Below are 13,428 nucleotides of genomic sequence, written 5' to 3'. Positions count from 1 at the left end.
GGGTTTACACAAACTTAATAGCCATAAGTCAGATGCTCTGGTTCATAACATTGTATTGAGCTACCTTTATGTGATAAAACAGAGTGGTTTTCCTTGTGATCAAAGTAAGGGGAGAACAAGAGATAGGCTCTAGCCTTCATCAGTGCAGGGCAAGAGATTTGGTGGGAGTCATGTAATGCTATAAACCGGAAAATATTTGAGAAACGTATTCACAGAAGGCTTGAATGGTATCCCCACCTAAAGGCTAAATGTTCTGCATATTTGATATTAATTGCATCTGCTTCATTAATTTTTCATCAGGCCTTCGGGCAGCTGGGGGTGGGGGGTTGTTGTTGTTTTAATCGGATCTTAAAGGTACTTTCTTAGTCAGCCCTCCAGCACCATCTCACAGTTGTGAACTGGAATTTGATACTCTGGGTCACTTAAAGCCGCTTGCTTTCTGGATCTCAAAGGTGATAACTTGAGCCAGTTCCAATAAAACATCACGCAATGGCTGTTCTCTAAAGTGCATGAAGTCTTCAGCCCATCTTTGATATGTTTTGGATGCTCCTTTCAGAACCTTTTGGATGTGTAAAGCATGCATAGGTGGCCGCTTAATGAGCAACCGTGGCAGATCCCCCTACAGCAAAGCTTGCAGCAGCGCCGCAAACCATTTAACTTTCTTTTGTGTGATTTTACCTGTTTCATTACCTTTTCACTTAACTGAGCTTTCCTTCCACTGTTTAATAGTCTGTAGCAGTGGGAGATGAGAATTCACTGAAACGTAGAACACAGAAAGGAAATGTGGGTGACGAAATGAGACAATTTGTATAAAATGGCAACAAAATTGTTCTTTTTAATATGAAATATTGTACTTCTCTTTAAAAAAAACCCACACAAAAAAACCCACACCTTATTTCCACAGGCCTGTTTTAATTGCCCAAATTAACTGAGGATAGCATTAAGCAGAATTGAAAAAGTCCACACAGCAAATTTGCCATACGGCTTAAAATAGGTCTTCTTCACTTTATGCAGTATATTATCAATATAAAGAGGCTCACAAGGGCAATTGCTTTTCTAAATTAATCATTTTCCTAAGGCCATCTGCTTGCCAAGCATTTCAGTCACTCAGCTTCACAGAATTCTTGGTGGTACTTTTACTTGAAGTGGTTCCATCCGGCTGCCACAAGAAATACACAAGGGAATTAGACCAACCGAGGGCTGCATTAATCATGAGGAAAGAAGAAATGCTCATGGAAAAGCAAAAATGGGAGGAGGGAAAACGGCAGCATTCCTCAACCTGGTGCCCTCCGGGTGTTCTGGACTACAATTCCCATCAGCCCCAATCAGCATGGCAAATAGTTCAGGGTGATGGGAGTTGTAGTCCAATCGTGAAGGCATCAGGTTGAAGTAGGCTGCAATAAGGAGTAATAGTACAGGATGAGACTGATTTTTACTGCCCAGTCCTGTGTGTACCGCTGTGCAGGCAAGGCGAAAGAAGTAGCTGATCATATGAAGGAGCAATGAGAAATGTGGATTTGGGGCAAGCTCACAGAAGTCCATGCATTTTTGAAGCTGAGTAGAAGGGGAATAGGAAGGCCAGCAAGGCAGAGGAAAAAATATGCCAAATATCAGTTTGAAATAACCAGTTCATTTTTTTAGCCCCGTTCTCTAATGTGTGATTATTATGATCTCAGCAAAATTTTACACAACCTCCCAGCATTGATTGTTTCTGATGCTATGTGTGCACAAAAACCAAACCTTGTCTTTAAAACAAAAGTTTTATTTCTGGATATGGTCATGTGTGTTTGGTAGGGTCTTCCAAGCATACCTGGCACACACCAGGATTTGCAGCCCCATTGCAGTGAGACACAACTGGGCCTAGTAACTTAAGGATTGGCACTGACCGTTACAAATAGCAGAACTGCATATTGCACAGTTTTCTCTGACCGATTGGAAGTACTATCCTAGTAAGGTACAACGGGGCCAGGTAAGGTAAGAATTGGTTGAAACAAACAAGCTACCCTCTTATCTGTATCCTGAGCAAAATTGTGATAAATTTTCCTAGGCAATATGTCTGGTCTAATAGCATTTATTTCCCCTCCTATGTTCGACAAGGGAAGATCCATCTACTGTTTTAAGGTCTCAATTACTATCTCCTGTCAAGGGATAGTGTGTAAAAATATGCAAGGTCTTTAACATTGTACAGCCCTTAAGTACTTGATATGTGAATTAGTTGCTTTAAACTGTTACTCTTTATACAGATCAGAATTATCTGTGGCAGTTAATGGATGTATCAGAGAGAAGAAATATGTCCATTAATGATACTGAGGTTTCCAGAAATCCTTGTTAGGGGAAATAAATAAAGCAAGAGATTAGTGCATAAAGATATTTTATTATCATTTCATCACATACCAGGTGTGTTCTTTCAGGGGGACTCTAATTCAGAAAAGCTTGAGGTCCATAATCACATAAAGGAACAGCCATGTTGCATATAGCATGCTTCTCAGTGTTTAAAACATTATGCGTTAACAAAACAGCTCTGAGCAGTGCAGTCCTATACAGGTCTACTCAGAAGAAAGTCTCAGAGCTTACTTCCAGGAAAGGGGGGGGGGGGTTGAAAGCTCATTCCATTACAAAGTTGCTCAAATGAACATTTAGTATATGCATAGTGATTGAAACAGTTTTGTACAACTGGAAAGTCAAAATGGTGTGGCAAAGATTATCATTACTCACCATATCACTGGTGGCTGAGGGCCAATAAGCTGAATCTAAATTCTGACAAGACAGAGGGTTTGTGAGTGGGTGGTTCCTTTGCACAGAAATTTGAAATATGAGTAGGTTGGTAGTCCAAGCGTACTCATGGAACCATCTATGTCAGTAGAGTCCTGGGGCAATCCATGACTTGGAATGCCTTTCATCACTTTCAGGTGGCTTGCCAAGCTATGGCCATTATTGGACAGGAACAGCCTGGCTGCTATAGTTTTCTCGGTGGCTGCTCCCGGATTTTGGAACTCCCTCCCTAGAGAAGTTAGACTGGCTCCCTTCCTGTTGTCCTTCCACCGGCAGGTGAAGACTTTCTTGTTCCAATAAGCTTCGCAGAATTGACCACTTTTAATGAAAGGGCTTGTGTCGTGCCTTTATTATTGTTGTTGTTGTATTGTAAATTTTTAATAAGAGGATGAGATTGTGAGTGTTGTAACTCTGTGAATACAACAGCGCCATGTGCCATAGGACTCCTTAGCATGTGGCTGCATCACATGAACCGGGCCTTAGCTCTATCCTAGTAATAAACACTGTCTAGCCTAAGTTGATCACCCTTATGTCCTGTTGATTTCATAGGAAGAAAGAGTTGGTTTCAATGGGATTTTCAGAGGTGTGACCTGACCTGGATTGTGCTCAAGGGCATTTATTCAAAGTGCTTCTTTCATAGGTTTTTGTCCTTCATTTTGTTAGTTTATTAAAATGATTGACACCGAGCAGACAGAACTTGAACCTTAGTTACAGCTGCTTGTTATTCAGAGTAATTGAGATAACACTGCTGATACTTGATTGCTTGATGTAAAAAGGGGGGGGGAAATATCAAACTATAAACAGAGTGAAACCACAATCAAATTGCACTTTTGTCATAAATAACATCAACTGTCCAGAGAATTAGATATGCCTAAAACTTGCTGAGAGGTTAGGACTCTGAAACATTCACATTTTAGCCTTTTGCATTTTCCATGCAAGATAAATATTTAAACTCGCATTGGATTTAAAAAAAATAAATCTCTCTATGAATTTTTTTACAGTTCTTTCACCAGAGCCATTTTTCGCCCGACTTAAAGAGATCAGCCATGCAGCTTTTCCCCCCAGTAGGCCAATTAACTATTTTGACTGTTTTACGTTTTACTTACAAAATTCCATGAAGAATAAAATTGTATTAGGGACTAATTGGCCGCCAGATGGTATTATTATAACTGAAGCAGTGTCTGTTATAATGTAGCAGTGTTCTGCACTGTGATTTTAACTATTTCAGGCAACAGGTGATGGGTAATGATATTGCTTTAATGTATAGGGTTTCCCCTCCCCCCTTTCTTTTTAACATGTATTATTCTCAAGGGAAGAAAACCCTGCTCAATAAGGCTGCAAGTTTTAATCCATTCATCAACATGATTAATTGGTTACAACAGAGATGTTGCTGGACTCTCATCATCCCAGAGCATTGACCAGATCTGCTGGAGCTGCTGAGAGTTAAGAGTCTCACAACATATGTAATGCCATAGCTGCCCTGTCCCAACGGTTTGATCAAAATTTGCCCCCTAGGATGGCTACAAGCAAAGAGATTTGAGCCTGGGGTTATTGAAAGATCTGCTACAGTTCAGGACAGTATTCTACTGGTCCTGCTGCTGCCACACTACCTGAAGCTAAGCCATGGTTCTTCTTAGCATTATGTGCAAACTGGGCCACCAAGTCCTTACTCTCTTCCTTAAACTGACTAGGTGTCCCAACTTTACAATTTAGACTTCACCTACCCTAAAATAATCTGATGACTCACTAGCTGCCACCATCTTCTGAGTTGACACAGCAGTAGGACTCAAACATTAGGGGAGGTGAATCTAACTGGGATAACAAGATGGCTCCCGATCTCTGCCCCATCCTTCTACTCTGATTGGGAAATTGCCCTATTCAACTTAAAGAAATAATAATAAGCTTTTCTTTATACACCTTTATACGACTTAATCTGGTTAGGTTCTTAAGTGACTGGCTGAGGTGCTAGTCTATCAGCACTGTAGTTCTGTTTCGAACTGTTGACAAAACTTTTCATGTCACAATATTCAGTAGTGCTGAGAGCTAGATTATAGGTGGTGGCAATACTGAGTGTTTTAACGTGGGGGGGAAAGTCTCATACAAATCAGTGGTGTCTACATTGGAGATGGACCAGGAAGAGGAAGGAGGAAGAGCAGGTGGGGAACTGGGAGGCTGGCACCCAGGGATGAAGGATGGAGGTCCTCCCCTTGTTTCTCTAGATGTCAGAGACAGAGAAAAGCAGATCTGCTGGCTCTTCTCCACCCTTCTGGCAGAGCACAGCGACTCATCCAGCAGTGGGGCACTTAAACATCCAAGGGCTGAACAGGAAGCGGTGGAGCTGGAGGCAAAAGGGGAGCACACAATCGCCTCGCCGGGTACCACTTTCATGGGTGGGATCAGGTGCATCTTCTCAGATGGAGCTCGCATGGCAGACTCCTACGGCAAGAGTTATGTCATGTGAGCTCACCCCACCTTGTCTTTCAAAACTTGGTGGAGGGACAAGTAAGTTGATTCCTACCTTATACATTTCTCCATCTTTTGGGGCAATTGCCAAGGACAGGGGTAATGTGAAATGTGCTCTGTTTGCAAAATCATCACCCAATTTCATGGGCTTGTGGTCCTGGGGTAATGCAACCTTAATTAAAAGGCTTTTTTTTTTCCTGCCACAAAAACTATACCATCGTTTGTAAGCCCACCAGGTGAATTTAAAACTGAATCCCATTGATGCAGCTAAGTGTGTCTTTGGGGAGAATTTTGCAGAATGGCAGATAACTGTTTTTGAAAAAGTTCTACATGTCAAGCTACAAAAATACTAATACACTTAAACATCCCAAGTGCCTTATAATGAGATCATCACTGCAACAATACATTCAGGTCCTGCCATGCCTGAGGAGTGTTCTAAAGTTAGCAAAGAAAACAATCACACAATTGGCTCCAATTTCCATTCTACATTAAAAGGTTGTGATCCATAACCCTGTGACATTGGTGTCTATCTCTCTTTGTGTGTGTGTGTGTGTGTGTGTGTGTGTGTGTGTGTGAGAGAGAGAGAGAGAGAGAGAGAGAGAGAGAGAGGGTGTTCTTACACAGAAATGCAGCCATGATATATAAAGCCCCAAATGTCTGAAGCAGTATGTTTTTTAAAAAAAAACAAACAGCCCTGCATTTTAATTTGTTTTACTCTTCCTTCTCAAAAGGAAATCATCCTGTTTTTATGTAAAGCCAGTTATCACAGCAACAGGCCTTAGAATTTAAGGACATTGCAATTGAATCTAGGTCACTAGGTCAAAAGGTAGAAGGAACATTGGATATAATGAGAGAGAGAAATGTTTGCATGCAGTGAGACTGTGTGTTGTGTTGTGTGAGAGAGGGAGGAGAGAGAAGGCTTGCAATCTAATCACTTTAGTGTATGGGTTATATTCAGCCCATAAACTGCTCATTATTCATACAAGAAGTATGTGTTTAATGATTAAGACCCCAAGGGTTTAGTTGATAGAATAATCTGCATTTCTAAAGAAAATGTAAGAAGTGGAACTAGAACACTGGCTTTTAGTTTTTTAAAACAATATCCCCAATTTCCCTATCCATTGGCTGTCTCAGTTGGATATATGTATTGTGCGGTCTTGATCTAATAATGGCTAATTATGCAGTTGTTTATCAGCTCATTTGAAACATTTTGAAATTCAGTCTAGCTCAGCAAATTGCTTGTGCTTAAGGCATTTTCTACATTCTAGAAATTATAATATCCCCAGAAGGCGAAGAATTAATAATAAAAATCCTCTTTTGTAAAAGATTATCATTGCAGAGCAAATGGAGCATATCCTTTCCCTATCCTGGTGCATTTAGTATTCTCATTTTTTTTTCCTGGAAAGTTTGATAGAAAGGCTATGTAAGGATCATGGTTTTTATTAAGCTGTTAAGAGATACGTTTACTAAACGAGGGCAGCATGTTGCCATTTCTGCAGTAGGTGTTGCCATCTAATGTCTCTCAATATTTCTAACATAGACAAAAATATAGCAGGCAACCTGATTCTGGGATACACACAAAGGACTTGGCCACTAGACTGTCCCTCGATTCTGTCAGATGCCTGTCTAAAGTGATGTTAAGTTGTGTGAATGCAGCTTTGAAGGTATGAAAACCGTGCACAGAAATTGCAGTCATGCAAAGAACTACAGCTTAAGTCATGGGCAGGCAAACTAAGGCCCGGGGGCCGGATCCGGCCCAATTCCCTTCTAAATCCCATGAACGGTCCAGGAATCAGTGTGTTCTTACATGACTAGAATGTGTCCTTTTATTTAAAATGCATCTCTGGGTTATTTGTGGGGCCTGCCTGGTATTTTTACATGGGTAGAATGTGTGCTTTTATTTAAAATGCATCTCTGGGTTATATGTGGGGCATAGGAATTCGTTCATTCCCCCCTCCCCAAAATATAGCCTGGCCCCCCACAAGGTCTGAGGAACAGTGGACCAGCCTCCTGCTGAAAATGTTTGCTGATCCCTGGCTTAAGTAGAGCCAATCATAGGTTTGTGGCAGGGAGATAAATTTCAAGGTCATAGGTGATGAAGAATGTGGGACTAAGCCTAGACTTTAACATACCATCTGGAACAGAAAGGAGGAAGTTGTGGCCCTCCAGGTGTTGCTGAACCACAACTCCCATCATCCCTGATCATTGGCTATGCTGGCAAAGGCTGATGGGAGCTAGAGTCAAACAACATCTAGAATGCCATTGGTTCCCTATCCCTTCTCATTGAGGTTGTCCTCATCTTACAATTAGAAGCAAAAAGAGAGAAAGAATTCCCAGTACACCTGTGAAAATGAATTTTAAAGAGTGCGAGGAAAGGTTTACTTTTCATCAGTGCTTAAACACCCACCCACCCTACTTACCATATTGAGGGGGGAGGAGTCTCAAGAGAAAAGGAGTCCCTGAAGCTTTTTGCAATATCATCAACCAAATTACACACTGATGTCATGCAGCACAGTCCAACGTGTGCTTTCTTGAAAACACAACAGAGCTTTTTCCCCAGATAGATTGTCTTGAGACACCTCCAAGTCATCAGTTAGGACAGGTGTATTGCATTTCAAATGATAGAGGTGCATTTCACATCCTAAGGCAGCCTTTCTCAACCTGTGGGTCCCCAGATGTTGTTGAACTACAACTCCCATCACCCCTAGCTAGCAAGGCCAGAGATCAGGGATGATGGGAGTTGTAGCCCAACAACACCTGGGGACCCACAGGTTGAGAACCGCTGTCTTAAGGAGCATATGGAGAGGCTGCCCATCTGGAGGTGCTGGCTGTGGGCGTGAATAAGATTTGCATGAACTATTTGCCCCAGAGCAGCTTCCATGTGTTTTAATAAGCCCTGCTCCAAGACCGTTTCCCATTAGATTGTGCCTGTGATTCCCTGACCAATCCTTTATTCTCGTTGACTAGAAGCAGTTTATTGTGCTACAATGTGTGTCGTCTGAAATGTGAACGCCTTTTTTGTTTATAATATATACACAAGGAAGTAATGGATGCAGAAAGATTGAATGCCAAGAGGCAGGCAGTTCATTTGAAAGACACATCTAGAGTGTGCAAGTGAAGTAAAAGCCATTTATAACGTCTTCAGAACTTCAAGCCTGAATTATAGGTTTAGTAATCAGTAGCTACCCGTCTACTCTGTCATTTTTTGGTTAATATATTGCATAGGAGAGACTTATAGCACAAGTTTTATAAGCCTGCAATAAAAATATAACAACTGTTGTATTAAATTATTTAAGTTGTAAACCATTGTAAAAAGGAGGGAAAGTTTTATCGACGTGGAGGCAGAAAAAATTATTATGATAGAGTGTAAAATGTATTGTTGCTGATTACTAGAGAGTTTTTGCCCGGTTTAGCATATTGTAAATCTTTACCGTGCCTTCAGAATAAAACACTTTATGAGAGGGGTACCTTTAAATAAAATACTGGTCACTGGTTAAAGATGAAACCACAATAGGATTTATAATTTGCAAACAAATCTCTAAAATTTGACTGGCAAACAGAAACTATCTCAGAGGCCAAGAAGAAGGCAAATACTGAAAGTGTGGGGGATCAATGGATTTAAAACTTCCAGATTTCCCTGGAGAGAAATGGAATATAGGCAAATAAATAACTATGCACTGTATATCCAGGGGAAAAAAGTTTACTGCTTTAATATTTTGCTTTATAGCTCATGCTAGAAGTAGAAAGCAATAACTTGGAATCACGATACAGAGCTATGGATTGTTCGAAAATACAACATTTACCTAAATTAGTTGCTAAAACTTTAAATAACCCATTATAAAGATTGGTTTATCCCACAAAATAAGTAAACTTAATGTCCTTATTATATAGTAAAGTGATTTTCTTTTCTATATTTTCCCCCTGCCTCCTTATACAATAAAATACCAAAGTGTAGGGGGTTATATTTTACTGTTTACCCTTGTAAATTCTTCAATAATACATACTGTTTCTCCAACACATTTCAGATGTTCAAATTGCACTGTGCACATTATCTCAGGAACCTTTACAACAACCCTGTATGGTAAAACCAGGACTATTATCTTGCATATGTGAGGGTTAGGGAAATGGAGTCACTGAAGGTTGACAGGTAGTGAACTTAGGTAGTGACAAGATGCTAATGGCACTTGGGAGTAAGCTGTTGAGATCAAAGGGCTTTACTCTCTGTTAAGTGTGCTCAGGATTGCAACATTATGAGAGCCAGTGTGGTGGACATCAGGGTTCAAATTCCCACTCAGTCATGAAGCTAATAGGATGACCTTGGGCCAAACTGCCTCCCAGCTTCATTTACCTTACAGGGTTGTTGTGGGCTCAATGCTATACATTGCTGCTTGGTGGTAAATTAGTGAAGGTTATTCCCAAGTATGGGGACGCGGGTGGCACTGTGGGTTAAACCACAGAGCCTAGGACTTGCTGATCAGAAGGTCAGCGGTTCGAATCCCCATGACGGGGTGAGCTCCTGTTGCTCGGTCCCTGCTCCTGCCAACCTAGCAGTTCGAAAGCCCGTCAAGTGCAAGTAGATAAATAGGTACCGCTCCAGCGGGAAGGTAAACGGCGTTTCTATGCACTGCTCTGGTTTGCCAGAAGCGGCTTAGTCATGCTGGCCACATGACCTGGAAGCTGTACGCCGGCTCCCTCGGCCAATAAAGCGAGATGAGCGCCGCAACCCCAGAGTCGGCCACAACTGGACCTAATGGTCAGGGGTCCCTTTACCTTTACCTTTATTCCCAAGTATTCTGGCATGGGATTGTTGCATTAAACACACTTGCGAAGGTAGTGAATCCTGTTAAACCTAGTGAGACTTGTTTCTCAGTAAGAATGTTTAGAATTGTGCTGCTGCTGTTGTTTATTTCATTTATGAATTGCTTCTCAAAGCACTTTTACAATACAATAAGAGCATATATAAAACAAGTTCATATATAAAAACAATTAAAGACCTTTATGTGTTGATGAGCTTGTAGTCAGGTGAGCTTTGAACTGGTGAATGTATGTGTAATTTTATTTTTTATTAATTTACTTTAAAAAATATTTCTGAACTGCCAAACCATAAGACAAATCATATCATAAGGGCATTAAAACATCACCAATTCATAAAATGCTGAACAAATAAGCAGCACTGAATCAAATTATTATGTCACACTCTTGGGGCACTTCCAAACAGGTGTTGATTGTGGGAATGGTGCTACTCATGCAGGCATATTTTTTGCGGTATCCACATGACATTATTTACATCAAAATGCCAGTCCATGCTCCCCCATTTTATCCAGATATCTAATGTTAAAAGAAGAAAATGTTGCCCACAACCTGCTTGCGATATCTGAATGACTCTTTGCTAGATTAAGCTGCAGTCTGGAATCCCCATTAGTCACTGCCCAATACTTTCTGTCATAATAATAATAATAATAATAATAATAATAATAATAGTAATTCATTTTTTCTACCAAGCCCATATGAATGGGTTGCCCCAGCCACTCTGGGTGGCTTCCAAGATAATACAGTGGTACCTTGAGTTACAAATGCCTCAGGTTACAAATGCTTCAGGTTACAAACTCCGCTAACCTGGAAGAGTTACCTTGAGTTGAGAACTTTGCCCCAGGATGAGAATGGAAATCGTGTGCCGGTGGCGCAGCGGCAGCAAGAGGCCCCATTAGTGAAAGCACGCCTCTAGTTAAGAACAGTTTCATTTTGAGAACGGACCTCCGGAACGAATTAAGTTCGTAACTAGAGGTACCACTGCATATAAAAACACAACAGAGAGACCCTTCAGAGACTGTTTAGAGACCCGAGAGAATCATATGGCAGAACCAAGTTTTGGTATTCTAGTCTTATTCTTAATGGATTCTTGTTGACATCCATATTGTTACTATTTTGTTGTTGGAAGTTTTGCCCTAGTTTCAAAGAGGATGGGATCCAATATTTTAAGCAAGTGAATTAATTTGCTTAAATAAAAAAGCATGCTGAGAGCCAGTGTGGTGTTGTGATTAAGTGCGGTAAATTCGTAATCTGGGGAACCGGGTTCGCGTCTCCGCTCCTCCACATGCAGCTGCTGGGTGACCTTGGGCCAGTCACACTTCTCTGAAGTCTCTCAGCCCCACTCACCTCACAGAGTGTTTGTTGTGGGGGAGGAAGGGAAAGGAGAATGTTAGCCGCTTTGAGACTCCTTAAAGGGAGTGAAAGGCGGGATATCAAATCCAAACTCTTCTTCTTCTTCTTCTTCTGATATAAAATTGGTGTTACTATGCTCTGGCGAAGTAATCTATCAAGCCTTCTACCCCACTGGAGGGTTTTTCCCACCGCCTTCCATACACACCACCCTCAACCTCTGCCAAGCAGTACTGTACTAAGGTTCCAGCGGATTCCAGACTCTCGCCCATAGTTGTGTTTCCGTTGCAAAATCAAGGAACATAGGAGTTTGCAGTGTCTTAGGAAATATGGTTTATTCACACCTGTTTACAGCTGAAGCCTTAAATGGAGAGGGTGCAGAACATTACACCTGAAGAATGTATCTTGTTGCTCCTGTCATAGCTTCAGCAAGCTTGAGTCGAAAGCAGCAGCCAGCCATGGCCCCCAGTCTCTACCAGCCAGTGCACATGGAGTTCTGCCAATTTTTCGTCCCCATTCCCAGAACACTTGTCAGAAACCTCTGTATAAAAGGACAACTTTTTTCTGTGTCACATCACACCCACGTTGGCCTGGCCTGGCAGCCTCCCTCTTGGTTACCCGGTAGGGTCTTTTGTCTTGTTGGTGACTTTTGCTGTGGGTTAATTAGACAGGGCCATCATCTCCCTCTGCCTCTCTATCTGGCAGAAAAACAAGCTCAGCCTGTCAACTCACCTTAATTATCAGCACTCTGATTAAATCCCAGCACCCAAAAATCTAGAGGAGGAAATCTGGCACTCTGGGGGATCTCTGTTTCCCCATAACACTATCATAGTAGCTTTAAAACACCCTATTTATTTTTTAATCTAATTTTTATTTAAAATAACTGTTCTCGTTATTGGACCCCTGGAATTCACGACGTTACTGGGAAAGATTTTTGAGCCTCCATTAGACCCTGTCCTCTTCACTGACATGTACTTTAATGAAGAGGGTCTGATATTCACTGACAAGTTAGGGCCTATGGCATATATAGTACCAGTGATGACCACAGATTGGTTTAGAGAGTGGGCATCTTGCTTCATTTTGCAACTGACACCTCTTATTGGATGTTTTATTTCCCTCTAGCAGTGCTGTAAGATTATTAAAACTGGATGCTGTGGCCATGGGTCACAGTAGGGCTCCCCCTCCCTCCCGGAAACAGGTACAAGAATAAATCACAACAGTGTTTCACTGTACCTCACAGCTTGGCCTTCTTTTTTATGGGGATATCTTCCTTGCTGAAATAAAGGTCACCTCTCCATCACTAGCCCTTCATGTTTCTCAAAAGTGATTAGAACGTCACATCAGTTTCCGTTCTCAGCGCCCTTCATTTAATAAACCCAATATCATCTAGAGCCAACTTCTGCTTATAGCCTTCTTTGCAGATGTGGCTTAAGGCTTCAGCAATCAAAGTGCTGTTCTCCATAGTAAACACAAAGTAAACTAGCATGGTGCTGAATAATTACTGATTCATATGCACATTGTGTGTCATAGATGCCAAACCTCTGAGAGGTTGCCCTAAGCAAATTAGTACGCTTGCATTTGTATGGTTGCAAATTTATTAGCAAAATAAATTTGATGGAGTCACTGCCACTCACTGTCCTACAAAAATGGCTCAAGGAACATTCTGATTTGCACACCCTTGGTATTGATTATGATGTTTAGGAAGGGTGTGCAAGTGCGTATTTTTTCTCGAGAGTGACTCAAATGAAATTCCACTAGTTTATTTCACATAAGTCACCAGATACAGTAATAACGACTTCTGGTAATTGCCAAACTAGTTGTGGGATTGAACCTGTGACCTGAGAATGGCTTGCTGTGTATCCCGTAACCAATCCCCTAAGCCATCCATTACCCTCTTCCAGGCAGCTGTGATTAAACTGTTCTGAGAAGTCAAAGCTGGATCAATAGAAATGATCTACAATGAATGAATCATATTTAGCATGTTCAGTGTGGTGGTTGGTGCTTTTGTCACTGCATGTGGTTTACAGTCTTGGG

The 13,428-nt window shown here is 41.3% G+C and overlaps 1 protein-coding gene across 1 annotated transcript in view; it reads left to right on the top strand.

The window, feature by feature from the left end:
• Window positions 1-13,428, top strand: part of DPH6 (diphthamine biosynthesis 6) — a 245,867-nt gene that overhangs the window by 219,545 nt on the left and 12,894 nt on the right. The window lies entirely within an intron of this gene.

This window comes from Podarcis vaucheri (assembly GCF_965113315.1).
Source record: "Podarcis vaucheri genome assembly, chromosome: 1".
In the NCBI taxonomy this organism is placed as follows: domain Eukaryota; kingdom Metazoa; phylum Chordata; class Lepidosauria; order Squamata; family Lacertidae; genus Podarcis; species Podarcis vaucheri.
Note: the sequence above shows the minus strand (reverse complement) of the source record. Positions and strands in the feature narration are given on the sequence as shown.